The sequence below is a fragment of the Dendrobates tinctorius genome, unplaced genomic scaffold (genome assembly GCF_039654945.1).
Source record: "Dendrobates tinctorius isolate UK_male_01 unplaced genomic scaffold, ASM3965494v1 ptg000064l, whole genome shotgun sequence".
NCBI lineage: Eukaryota > Metazoa > Chordata > Amphibia > Anura > Dendrobatidae > Dendrobates > Dendrobates tinctorius.
Genome location: NW_027361732.1, coordinates 41,496,489 through 41,511,133, shown reverse-complemented (window position 1 = coordinate 41,511,133; position 14,645 = coordinate 41,496,489). Strand labels below are relative to the sequence as shown.

Sequence of the window (14,645 nt, the reverse complement as noted above, 5' to 3'; positions counted from 1 at the left end):
CATGGCTGTCCAAAACATTTTCATAGTATATACTGTATAATATAGGTAAGTAATTACATATACATATATATTCACTTGTTTGTATTTTCATGTGCAGTGTAGCTAGGATTCAGATTTTTTTTACTATATACTCTACAACTGGAGTATATAGTACAAACAATCAAATGAGTGAAAAATAATTTTAAAAAATGGAAAAAAACAACAAATAGGAAACAAATAAAAATGTAAATCCTCCTTTTTTCAATCCAAAAGTAGAGAAGTAATAATAATAATAATAATAATAATAATAATAATAGCTACCGCAACTCACTATAAATGAAACACAAAGCAATCAAACTGTATATGCTTCAAAATGGTACCAACAAAAGCAACAGCTTCTAAAAAAAAGGATGGAATCTCCAGCGCTGGACTTCAGTTAAAAATACATCATTTATTGTAACTTCTTAAAATCGAACAGAAAAAAGTGTGGATAAGGACATACAGGCAGATGGGGTCTCTGGTGTCTCCAACCAACGAGTTTTGACCTAGAGGGTCTTACTCATGGTTCACACTAGACCAATACTGACGACTACAAATAGTACAAAAACTAGTAAATCACAGGTGTTGGACAAAAGAATTAATGAAAATAGGGAGTATCCCTACCAGTTAACTCTTGCAAACACTCAGCCTAATGTGGAGCTGAAACAAAAACTAGTCGGAAAAACAGGAAAAAAAAAAAAAAAACCTAATAAAAAGATATCATAAGAATATAATAACAATCACAAAAATTATCAGAATAACCAGAATTGAATAGGACTAAGTAGAATGTAAATATACAGAAGAAAATATCAATCTAATTGCAATATTAAATCAAGTCGTTTGTTCAGACCTAATGGTACTCTTGTATTTAATTTAAAAATCCAAAAGGATTCACGATTTAATAATTTTCTCCTGAAATCACCTCCCCTAGTAGATCTATAGACTTTCTCTATTGCTATAATTTTGAGACTATCAGTTTTACCTCCATGAACAGTTTTACAATGATAAGAAACTGCTGAAATATTATAATTGCTACTAGTAGCTTCTGACAAGTGTTTCCTAATTCTCTTTTTAAGAGGTCCTATTGTACAGCCTACATATTGTAGGTTACAAAAAACGCATTCAATAACATATATTACTCCTTCTGAATTACAATTTATGTGAGACTGAATAGGGTATGATATGCCAGTAACACTAGAAGTGAATCTGCTGGTTTTAACCACATAGTTGCAGACTTTACAGGGATGATGTCCACATTTGGAAAAGCCTTTATATGACAACCAAGTATTATTTTTAGTTCTCCTATTACTGATAAAAAGACTGGGGGATAAGATATCGCTCAAAGCAGGAGCTTTCCTGGCTATGTATCGTATCTGGGTATTGTCCAGAATTTGACCAAGTTTATTATCATTGTGTAAAATAGGTAAATATTTTTTGACAATGTCCGTTATCTTATTGAATTGTGGACTGTACATGGTAGAAAAACTAACTATAGGACGGTCATAATTATTACAGGGGGCCCGTGTGCGATTCTTTTTCTTGTTAGCAGTAACTCCAGTGTGTACAAGGCTCAAAGGAGATTCATTCAGCAGGGTGTGTCTATCGATCCTGCTGACAATATTATCAGCTTTCCTTAGCATCCAATTAGCATATCCTCTGTCCTTAAGTCTAGAAAGGGTTTTGTTTGATTCTTTAGCAAATGTTATAGGTGAACTACAATTTCTTTTTAACCTAATTAATTCTCCCACTGGAATGTTTTTAACCACGTGCTTTGGGTGACAAGAATAAGCTTGTAAAATTGAATTTGTATCTGTGGGTTTTCTGAAAGGAAAAACGCAGACCTTTTGGCTGTCAGAATTCACAGACAAAGTCACATCCAGATAACTGATAGAAAAATCCGACACTGTAAATGTAAATGAAAGATTAAAATCATTCATATTAATATAGGTAATGAAATCACTAATCCCTGAGATGTCTCCCTTCCAAATCAAAATCAGGTCATCTATAAAGCGGCCATATATGTGCTATATTTGTCCAAAAAGAATGTGAGACTAGAGATAATCACATTGTGTGGTATGGACGGGTATAAACCCACCACATCACAGGTAATCCATGAATATTCTGGTGACCAATGATAATCATCCAAGGCAGAGATTAACATTTTGGTGTCTCTGATATATCCTGGAAGGTCAATGACCAAAGGTTGTAGGTAATGATCAACCCACTCTGCCAATTTCTCTGAAAAAGACCCTATCCCCGAAATTATAGTTCTAAAGGGGGGGGGGAACAAATCCTTGTGGATTTTAGGAAACGCATGATAAATGGGAATCACAGGGTTCTTGATATTAACATAATCATAAATTTTCTGTGTTATGGCCCCTGTGACTAAACCATCGTTTAATAATTTTGACAAATCACACTGAAATTTAGACGTGGGATCACTAGAAATCTTGGAATAGGTAGCAGAATCATTCAAAATGCGCAGATTTTCTGAATAATACAGACCAGCATTAAGCACGACTACTCCACCCCCTTTATCTGCCTGTCTCACCAGAATGTCAGCATTATCTTTTAACTCTTTCATAGCTGCTCTCTCTTATGCTGTTAAATTGTCATATGTCATTTCTGTTATTTTATCAAGCTCCACTAAATCTTTCTCTATTAGTTCTTGGAATATATCTAGAATAGCAGGTCTGGACTGAACTGGATAAAACCCTGGATTGGGCATTTTAAAGAGATCATTTAAAGTCCTATTTTTTGGTAAGGAATGTGATTGTAAGTCTCTAAGAGTGGAATAGCCTATAAGATCTTTAAAACAAAATTTCCATAGGGAAAAATTAACTCAGGAATATTTGTAGATCCAGACAGTGACAAGGTCTCTGAAGAGGTGGAGTGGTAGTCAAAATGACATTTCAAAGTTAAATTTCTGGCAAACTTATTCACATCTAGAAGAGTCTGATAAATATCAAATTTGTTGACTGGACTAAATCCCAAGCCTTTGCTCAAGAGAGTCATATGAGCTTCTGATAGGATATAGCTTGAAAGATTTATTACAGGGCATGTTGATATCTCCTCCTGTTTCTGAAGTGGTAGTTTCTTTTTATGTTTCCTCCCCGCTCTTCTCCGTCGTTTTTTGATCTCCTTACGATAATTCCATCACTACGGATATCCTCAGAATGATTAGTGTTGAAGGAAGCATCCAAGAACTCTTCTGACGTATTCAGATTAGAACACAGATTAGACTGTGCCCTGCTACCTGCCACCATCGCACTCTAACAAGCATCTCTATTCTTCCGACAGGTATGTCCATCCACCCAGCTCTCCTGCTCTCCTGCTGTCTGTCTATGAAGGACACACAGTGCATCACCCAGCTTTGCACATAGACTTGCCTCTGCACCTAGCATTCACATGGTATGTCCATCCACCCAGCTCTCCTGCTCTCCTGCTGTCTGTCTATGAAGGACACACAGTGCATCACCCAGCTTTGCACATAGACTTGCCTCTGCACCTAGCATTCACATGGTATGTCCATCCACCCAGCTCTCCTGCTGTCTGTCTATGAAGGACACACAGTGCATCACCCAGCTTTGCACATAGACTTGCCTCTGCACCTAGCATTCACATGGTATGCCTTTCAGCTAACCCCAGCTTACCCCAGTGTTATTTATGACCTTGTTTACTCTGGCTTGATCATATACATCTGGTCCACTCTTAATTGTCTGACCAAAATGAGCAGAGACCACTCCTCTCTGCTTCACACCTGACTGCACTTAGTTGTACATATATTGCAGAGCACAAGTCTGCATTGTGATTGCTAGAAGTGTGTGCTAGAAGTGTGAAGCTTAATTTAAGAATTAAAACCAGAATTGAACCAGAAGGGAACTGAAGGTAACTGGACACAGTCACTGTAAACAATGTTTCTGTTTGTTTTCACTTTCACCCCAATAATCCTTCACTTTCTGCTAATTCCCCTAATCCCTACTCCTAGTAAGGAACTGTTCATCTCTTCTTCAATCCTCCCCATCCACCTCACCTCCGCCTCAAAACTGTTCCTTAACATACAATCCTCTGTCTCCAAACACAGACAGCCCCCTCATGCCCTCTCCTGCTCCCACCTGCTAACACTTTCTCTGCTCCTTCTCACTGCTGGCGATATCTCCCCAAATCCTGGTCCTCCTCACCACATTCCCACAGTCATTTCTACCTCCCATCCACACTCTATCACAACCTTCCGTAACCTCTCCAACCTTATACCCATTCACCCAGCCCCCGCTTCCCCAGTCCCACTAACAGGAGCTCTGTGGAACGCTCGCTCTGTCTGCAACAAGCTTTCCTACATCCATGATCTTTTTGTTACTACCAAACTCTCCTTCCTCGCCATCACCGAAACCTGGCTCACCCCTTCTGACACAGCCTCTCCTGCTGCACTTTCGTATGGCGGCTTCCACCTTTCTCACACCCCCCGCCCCAGCAGCAAACATGGTGGAGGAGTTGGTTTCACCTGTCAGATACCTGCTCCTTCACCCCAATCCCACTGCCACCCTCTGTTACCCTCCCTTCCTTTGAGGTGCACTCTGTGCGCATCTACTCCCCCTCCAACCTCCAACTGGCTGTCATCTACCGCCCCCCAGGGCCAGCCACCACCTTCTTTGACCACTTCACCACCTGGTTACTTCATTTCCTTTCCGCGGACATCCCTACTATCATCACGGGCGACTTCAACATCCCCATTGACACTTCCCTCTCAGCTGCCACTAAACTTCTATCTCTCACTTCCTCCTTCGGCCTCACTCAATGGTCTTCTACAGCCACCCACAAAGATGGCCACACACTGGACCTCATCTTCACCCGCCTCTGCTCCCTATCTAACCTCTCTAACTCACCTCTTCCTCTCTCTGACCACAACCTGCTCACATTCTCTTCCCTCTTCACTCCATGTCTACAATCCCCACCCCACAAACTTTCACACCCTCGCAGGAATCTTAAACACCTTGACCTACACTCATTCTCTGAATCCCTCCTCCCTCTTACAGATATAAGTTCCTTACACAATGCGGATGACGCTGTCGCTCTATATAACACCACAATAGCTGTAGCTTTGGAATCCGCTGCCCCACTTACACATACCAAAACTCGCAAAATCAACAGACAGCCCTGGCACACCAGCCTGACCAAAGAGCTGAGGCGAGCTTCCAGGGCTGCTGAGCGCAGATGGAAAAGATCCCACTCCAACAAGCACTTCATCGCATTCAAACAGTCCCTCACTACTTTCAAGACCACACTCGCCACAGCTAAACAAACCTACTTCTCATCTCTCATATCCTCCCTGTCTCACAACCCTAAACAGTTATTCAACACCTTCAATTCTCTCCTCCGCCCCCCAGCACCTCCTCCCTCCCCACTCATCTCAGCTGAAGACTTTGCCTCATTTTTCAAGCAGAAAATTGATAACATCAGGGACAGTTTTGGTCAACAACCCCCAGAGCCCTTCCTCCCGACTTCCCAGCCCTCCACCTTCAAAACCAACTTCTCCACCATCACAGAAGATCGACTCTCCACTCTACTCTCAAGATCACATCTCACCACCTGTGCACTCGACCCGATCCCATCCCACTTCATCCCAAACCTCACCACAGTCTTCATCCCAACCCTAACCCATCTCTTCAACCTGTCACTAACAACTGGTGTTTTCCCCTCAAGCTTTAAACATGCCTCCATCACACCTATCCTCAAAAAGCCCTCTCTTGACCCATCCTCTGTATCTAGCTATCGCCCTATATCACTTCTCCCATACGCCTCCAAGCTACTGGAACAACACGTCTACCTTGAACTGTCCTCCCATCTCTCTTCTTGCTCCCTCTTCGACCGCTTACAATCTGGCTTCCGGTCACACCACTCCACTGAAACTGCCCTTACTAAGGTCACCAATGACCTCTTAACTGCCAAGAGCAAGCGACACTACTCTGTCCTCCTCCTCCTGGACCTGTCGGCTGCCTTTGACACAGTGGACCATTCCCTATTATTACAGACCCTCTCATCCCTCGGCATCACAGACTTGGCCCTCTCCTGGATCTCATCATACCTAACAGACCGGACATTCAGCGTCTCCCACTCACCACCTCCTCACCTCGCCCCCTATCTGTCGGAGTCCCACAAGGTTCAGTCCTTGGGCCCCTGCTGTTCTCTATTTACACCTTTGGCCTGGGACAGCTCATAGAATCTCATGGCTTTCAGTATCATCTTTATGCTGATGACACAGATCTACATCTCTGGACCAGATATCACCTCCCTACTAACCAGAATCCCTCAATGTCTGTCCACTATTTCATCCTTCTTCTCCACTAGATATCTGAAACTCAACATGGACAAAACAGAATTCATCATCTTTCCCCCATCTCACGTGACCCCCCCTACGAACCTATCAATTACAGTAAATGACTGCCCACTCTCCCCAGTCCCACAAGCTCGCTGCCTCGGAGTAATCCTTGACGCTGATCTCTCCTTCAAACCACATATCCAAACCCTTTCCACTTCCTGCCGACTTCAACTCAAAAATATTTCACGCATCCTTTCATTCCTCACCCAAGAATCTGCAAAAACCCTAGTCCATGCCCTCATCATCTCTCGCCTTGACTACTGCAACCTCATGCTCTGTGGCCTCCCCTCAAACACACTCGCACCCCTCCAATCTATTCTAAACTCTGCTGCCCGACTAATCCACCTGTCCCCCCGCTATTCCCCAGCTTCTCCCCTCTGTCAATCCCTTCACTGGCTCCCAATTGCCCAGAGACTCCATTACAAAACCCTAACCATGACATACAAAGCAATCCACAACCTGTCTCCTCCATACATCTGTGACCTCGTCTCCCGGTACTTTCCTGCACGCAACCTCCGATCCTCACAAGATCTCCTTCTTTACTCCCCTCTTATCTCCTCTTCCCACAATCGCATACAAGATTTCTCTCGCGCATCACCCCTACTCTGGAACTCTCTACCACAACATATCAGACTCTCACCTACCATCGAAACCTTCAAAAAGAGCCTGAAGACCCACCTCTTCCGACAAGCCTATAACCTGCAGTAACCACCGATCGACCAAACCGCTGCACGACCAGCTCTACCCTCGCCTACTGTATTATCACCCATCCCTTGAAGATTGTGAGCCCTCGCGGGCAGGGTCCTCTCAACTCCTGTACCAGTTATGACTTGTATTGTTTAAGATTATTGTACTTGTTTTTATGTATACCCCTCCTCACATGTAAAGCGCCATGGAATAAATGGCGCTATAACAATAAATAATAATAATAATAATAATAACTGGAAGACACTGTTGAATCATGAGACCTGGTGAAGCTGACCCTGCGATCTCTATGGTGAAAGCCTGAAAAACCATGCTGATATCGTTTTTTACCTTCTTGAAAAGGACGGCTTTTCTTCCAGGAATAGACCTGGTTCAATTCAAAGTCGCGTTTGTCTCTTGTGAATTTACTGCGTTTTATATCTGCAATATATTCTTCCAGTTTGGAAAGATTTTTTTCATTCTTGAATTAAATTTGTCAGTCTTTCACATTATTGTGTTTGTTCAGAGAAGTCTGCATCTTAGTGATCTCTTCTTTAACACAAGTCATCTCCAGTTCCTCATATTTAATTATCAACTCCATTAATTTGAAAGAACTTTGTGTAAGAATCTGCTCCCACTCTAATCTGAAAGTGTCTGAGTAGATGAAGGTAGGCCTTTTATTCAGTCTCAATCCCCTAGGGATAAGTTTTTTCGTCAGATAAGATTTTAGAGAGGTCATGTCCCACCATAATCTGGTTTCCTTATTTTTCCGATTTTCCAGTTTATTAAAAAGGTTTTCTAAAGACTCTACCTGAGAGACCCCACTGCTCACATTAGTAACATCATCTGTAGAGTCAAAAATGGCTGCAAAGGTATGCTGCGTATTTCTGTCCAAATCCATGTCCATAGAATTAGTGTTTACAAGCGTCCACAACAACTATAGAGTAAGGGAGCAGGACTAGATCATAAATATAATTATAGAAGGATAGGGAAAATGAAGGGAGGTCAGCTCACCAGTCTCGGTTGCGATCCATAATCCTCCTGCGCACGGAGTCACCTTGATCAGGGGTGTTGACTGAAGCAAAATAAAGGATGGAATCTCCAGCGCTGGTCTTCAGTTAAAAATACATCATTTATTGTAAATTCTTAAAATCAAACAGAAAAAAGTGTGGATAAGGACATACAGGCAGATGGGGTCTCTGGTGGTCTCCAACCAACGCGTTTTGACCTAGAGGGAGTATATAGTACAAACAATCAAATGAGTGAAAAATAATTTTAAAAAATGGAAAAAAACAACAAATAGGAAACAAATAAAAATGTAAATCCTCCTTTTTTCAATCCAAAAGTAGAGAAGTAATAATAATAATAATAATAATAATAATAATAATAGCTACCGCAACTCACTATAAATGAAACACAAAGCAATCAAACTGTATATGCTTCAAAATGGTACCAACAAAAGCAACAGCTTCTAAAAAAACTCACAAACTCTATCAAATGGAATAAAGATAATGGTCTCAGAAAATGGTACTACAAATCATACTTTTAACCACTAACATATAAATACATTTCACTGTGAATATAATATTGTCAAAATAATACCTACCTGAAGAATCATGGTAATTTTTGCCATGTAATAAAAGCTGTAAAAAAACTGAAAAAACAATGGTGGAGTTGCATTTTTTTGACCATTTCATCACACTTGGAAATTTTTCTAATTTTTTCAGTGTATTATATGGTTAGAAGAATAGTGTCCTGCAAAATGATAACTTGTCTCCAAAAAAATAAGCAATCATATGACTATGTAGACAACTGCGTTGTAATAAAAAACACTATAAACTTTCTCAAATTAAATCTAAAATTGATTAACTTAGCGTATTTCTGTCATGAATATCTTCTAAATATTTTCTTATGAAATGCTTCTTAAACTAGAAACCCATTATACTTGCTTGCAGATCAGTTAATCTTTTGGTGTTATTAATCTTACTGTACATAAAACTATGATTAACAGTTCGATGAATGAAAATATTGAGAAGGAAGCTTGGGAAAATGCCAAGCAATTAATTACAAAGATAAGATCGTCATTAAACATGCAAATAAAAGGATCAGTGGTAGGTAAAAAAAAGTGTCACAATGCAGCAGAATGTAGAAAAATTTTGGTATAAGTAACAGTCAATTAACATTATACATACACTCAGGATAAGATGTCTAAACTAATAATGTAGCATGTGTTTGATATGCGAGATAAATGCAAAAAGAATATAGAATCCATTTATACTTCATTGGTTCCTTAGCTTATATTGAGACTTTCTAAACTATATAGATTTGCAAATGGCCTCTACCTAGAGGAAGAGGATCTGAACTCTAGTGCCACCTATTGGACTTGAGTCATATGGCAAAGCTCATAAAAAGGGTTGATATTGAGTTTTAGGATTGCTACTTCCAATAGATGGCGCTAGAGTTGTAGTCCTCTTTCTCTCTGAAGAGGCAATTTGCATATTTAATTTCCCAGAGGAGCATTGCAGGGCTTATAAGTCTCCTCGCACTGACATGCCAGCAAGGCATGTTGCTCTCTACAATGAGAAATGTTAGTCATTAGATCCTAAACAATATAGAAGAAGGAAGCTTGGGAAAATGCCAAGCAATTAATTACAAAGATAAGATCGGCATTAAACATGCAAATAAAGCTATCATCAGTAAATAAAAAAATAATGTCACAATGCTGCAGCATGTTTAAAAATTTCTGGTATACACTAAGTAACAGTAATTTAATATCATACATGCATTCAGGATAAGAAGGCGTAAATTAAAAATGTAGGATGTGTTTGAAATGCGAGACAAATGCAAAAAGTAATAGAATCCTTTTGTACTTCATTGGCTCCTTATTTTATCTTGCCACTTTCTAAACAATATAGATTTGCAAATCGCCTCTACCTAGAGGAAGAGGACCTGACCTCTAGTGACACCTATTAAACTTGAGTCAAGGCTCATTAAAGGGTTGATATTCAGTTTTAGGCTTGCTAATTTCAATAGATGGTACTAAAGTTCGAGTCCTTTTCCTCTGTGAAGAGGCAATTTGCATATTTATTTTCCCTGAGGAGTATTGCAAGGCTTATTGGTCTCCTCACACTGACATACCAGCAAGGCATGTTGCTCTCTTCAAGGAGAAATGGTGCTCCTTACATCCTAAACAATATAGATGAAGTGAAAATTATTATTATGATTGCTAGCAGAATCTGAAGATTATTTTGATGCCTTGACTGATGAAGGGGCTAAAGAACCTATTTATAAACTGTATTTGTGGCTTCAAGAGTTTACAATAACATGAAATATCATATACTATATTCTACCTTAAATAGAACGATCTGAGAAAGCGATCTATTTAGCTAAAAATATGAAAAGTTTATTAGCTGAGGTTTTCATTGAGATCATCATCCCCTAACACTTGCCTTAAACCACTACCCAGGTCTCTTTCTTGTCTACTGAAAGTCCTTCTTTAAGATTGGGCATTGATATGTGACCTCTATGTTTGACAGCAGTTGTTACTTGTTTGTAAGACTTGAAAAGGAGGCATTTATCTAGAAGAAAAAAAAAGGATATTGGTGCAGCACCCAGACAGCATTACAAGAGAAGTGGTGGGAATGGTGGGTATAGGTGAGAAAATAAGTTTTAAAGATGAGTAAATCTATTATCAAAATTCTGGTCTAGTGATCATATAAGCATGGCTGAAAGGAAAGCCTTCCATACTGTCTCCTACTTCCTGGCATCCCCAGCTCCTCATTTGATTTGCCAGCCTGGTACATTGTCATTTGTGTATCACACTGCAATGATAGCTGATCAATAAAAAAGAGCCATGGGTGCCAGCAGGTAGGAGACAATTCACATGGCTCCTGTTTTGCTGCCAGGGAGTACTGACATGACAGCGGGAATAGGGTCTTGCAAATTTATTTGCTAATATTTGGTAAGCATATGTGAATTTGCATTATTTACTTTTTTAGACAATTATGTGCTCTTATTAGATTGAAAAAGTAGTGGATATCCCTTCTTTGCATGTCCTGTCATTTTTTAAAGTTTGAAAACAGTTTGTATTTTCTGACCAGTTATGATCAGAACATATTATCAATACAATTATTTTGCAAAGATGATAAAGTGCAATATAATTACAATTGTAAATATACCGCGCTTAATACAAGGTACATGGATAAAATGCAAATTTTCTGTAGGATTCAAGAAGTTCCAATAGCTCAGTATATGATAGAGATAGCATAGGTGCAATATGCTAATGAATATATACTCAAACACATCATGAGGAGGATGGATGCTTGGTAGATATGAGAAAATTGCTTGAAATTGAAAATTTGACAGCTTTGCTGAATGTTTTGAAATACATTTCTGCAAATTGCAATATTACGGTCAGGCAGCCCGAAAGGTGGTGGCGGTCTCACCAGGAAGGGTCTGCGCTCTGTCTCACCATGCTTTATTTACTCTTGGTATTTACCATTGTCCCAGGGGTTTTGTGTGCTTAGGTGCCTGCAGGTATCTCTCTCCCTTTCCCACCCCCCTTTTCTAGTCTGGGTTCTATTTTCACCCTATCATTATTTTGCATATCCTAGACTAGATAAGGTATTCAATTTCTCTTCTTATGCTTCAGATTATGTGTATATGTAAGCATTAGAGGTCATGATATTGGGAAATTATTTATGCTATAGTTTTTTATATTATAATTGTTATTTGGACTAATGCATTGTGATTATCCCTATGCACTTGCTTGTTATATCTACATTGGCATATATACATTTATTTCTTCTACAATCAACTGGGCTGTAGATCATATTCCCTGTGTTCTACTTTATAGCTATACATACATACCCATGCTCTATTTTGTCTTGTACTCCCTTTTGTGAACATGGATACCTTGTGCACAGCCCTTGTTTAAATGTTGCAGGCTATAAGCCTTAGATGGTGATGGCAGACTTTGTGGTTTTTAATGTTTTTAATGTTTGTTCATGTTTTTTCCTAATAAAAATTGCTATGACTTTTTTCCAATATTTTCAGGTGTGCACATGACTATGTAATTCCTTCCTTCTACTCTCAACAACCGTGAAGGGTTACGGCACCTTGGTGAGTTTTGGGGGGAGTATCTGACGGACATGGGGGCTAGGCTGGCTTGTGTCTCTGTGCTCGAATGTGAACCTTGTGCTTCCAGAAGTACTCTGGAACCATGGTGGGTTGCCTCTCAAAGCTCTCTGGTTGTGTTTTTGGGGGGTTGCCTTGTGTGGGCTGGGCCAGCATGGGGCCCCACCTTGCCCCTGTACTCAATTTTATAAACCCTACAAAATGGAGCGATATAAGACCACAAAATAATATATTATGTGTATAAATGTCTCAATTAATGAATAAATATATAAAAGACAAGGAAGTTAATTACAATATAGATAATGCCTTTATTTTAGATTAATGGCAACAAAAAATGCTTAAAAAAGTGCACCACACAAATATATATAACAGAAAATAATAAATTAATAACTACAATAAATAAAATAGATCCAGGAAATTTTTTAGATTCACAAGGGTATCAGGAGAAAATGGACCACAAAAGTTGTTGTGCAAATTTCTCCTGAGTATGCCGATACCCTGTATTTGGGGGAAAGCCACTATTTGGGCATATGGCAGGGCTCAGAAAGGAGGGAGCAGAGTTTGACTTTTTGAACACAAAATTGGCTACAATCAATGGTGGGCACCATGTACCATGTGGAGACCCCCTGATGTACCTAAACATTGGAACCCTCCCAATTTTAACTCCAACCATAACCCAAACAAACCGCTAACCCTTATCCCAACCATAACCCTAACCACCACCCTAACCCCAACACACCCCTAATCCTAACCATAATCCCAACCATAACCACAACAATAACCCTAACCACAACCCTAAATTCAACATAACCCTAAGCCCAACTCCAACTCTAGCCCAACCCTAACCCTAGCACCAACCCTAACCTTAGCCCTAGCCCAACTCTAACCCTAATGGAAAATGGAAATAAATATATTTTTTCATTTTATTACTTTTACCTGACTAAGGGGGTGGTAAAGGGGATTGATTTACTTTTTTTTGTTTTGATCAAAATGAACCAATTTCCTTTTTTTGCCGGGTGCCAGCTGGCAGATCTCGGTGGATGCACTGCGCATGTGCCCACCATTTTCTTCCCAGAAGAAGACTCTGACAGCCAAGGGGACAGGACTGGGGGATGCAGGAGGTTCAGGGACACCGGAGGTACCAAAGGGGCTCAGGGAGCCCCATATCTCTCTCATCTGATGTGCTTGATCATATCAGAGGAGAGAGAAATTAAATGGGAAATCTGACTTTTTTTGCTGCTTTCGCCGTTTTTCCGTGAATAATGGTGATTGCAATACTGGTTTGGTAAAAACTGACCCAAATCATGTTCTCCAGGGTCTCAACCTCCCCCAGTAGCTGAGACCCCAGAGAATTTCTGATGTCTGGGGGCACTATAACCTTACTTCTCAGCGTTGTTAAAAAATAGCACCGAGGAATAAGTACTCTTAACTGCAGCCATTAAAAGGCGTATCGGTGGTCGTTAAGGAGTTAAGCTATTTAATGCTAAGACAGCCCTACTAAAGTTAAAGTGACAATCTAGCTGGCTAGGGAAAACAGATTGCAACTGGTAATTGTTAGTAGCGGTATTTGGGTGGTGTATACTTTGTCAGGTAGACAGCCATGTTTAATTTTCTGGTTTAAATAGGTTTTTCTTTTATTTTTGAAAGACAAACAACAAAAAATGCATTTTTTAAATGAAGGACTTTATTATTAAGGGAAAAGACATCCAAACCTACAGGGCCCTGTGTGAAAAAGTGATTGCCCGCTAAACATAATAACATGTTGTGCCACCCTTAGTAGCAACAACTTCAATAAAGCATTTGTGACTGGCAATGAGTCTTTTCCAATGCTCTGGAGGATTTTTGTCCCACTAATCTATGCTGAATTGTTGTAACTCAGCTACATTGGAGGGTGTCTGAGCATGAACCGTCTTTTAAACATAATACCACAGCATCTAAATTGGATTAAAGTCAGGACTTTGACTAGGCCACTCCAAAGTCTTAGTTTTGTTTTTCTTAAGGCATTCAGAGAGTGACATGCTGGAGTGTTTTGCATCATATTCCTGCTAACCAAAGTACACTCCAGCTTGAGGTCACAAAGAAATGGCCTCACATTCTCCTTCAGGATCTTGGTATACAATAGAATTCATGGTTCCATTTACCACAGCAAGTCTTCCAGATCCAGAAGCAGCAAAACAGCTCCAGACTATCACACTTCCACCACAGTATTTTACTGTTGGTATGATGTTCAATTCCAAACTGCTGTGTTACATCTAGACCAGATGTAATGGGACATATACCTTCAAAAAATTCAACTTTTGTTTTGTTAGTCCACAGAGTTTTCTCCCAAAAGTCTCGGGATCATCAATATGTTTTCTGGCAAAACTGAGTTGAGCCTTTATGTTCTTATTGCTAAGCAGTTGTTTGCGTCTTGGAAATCTGCCATACCAAC

The 14,645-nt window shown here is 39.9% G+C and overlaps 1 protein-coding gene across 1 annotated transcript in view; it reads left to right on the top strand.

Moving 5' to 3' along the window:
- The window catches only part of LOC141094615 (uncharacterized), a 142,570-nt gene that overhangs the window by 54,239 nt on the left and 73,686 nt on the right, over window positions 1–14,645 (top strand). Inside the window, exon 2 of the mRNA XM_073580469.1 lies at window positions 12,134–12,199. The gene's annotated coding sequence lies outside the window, so the exon portion shown is untranslated. The remainder of the gene's footprint in view (window positions 1–12,133; window positions 12,200–14,645) is intronic.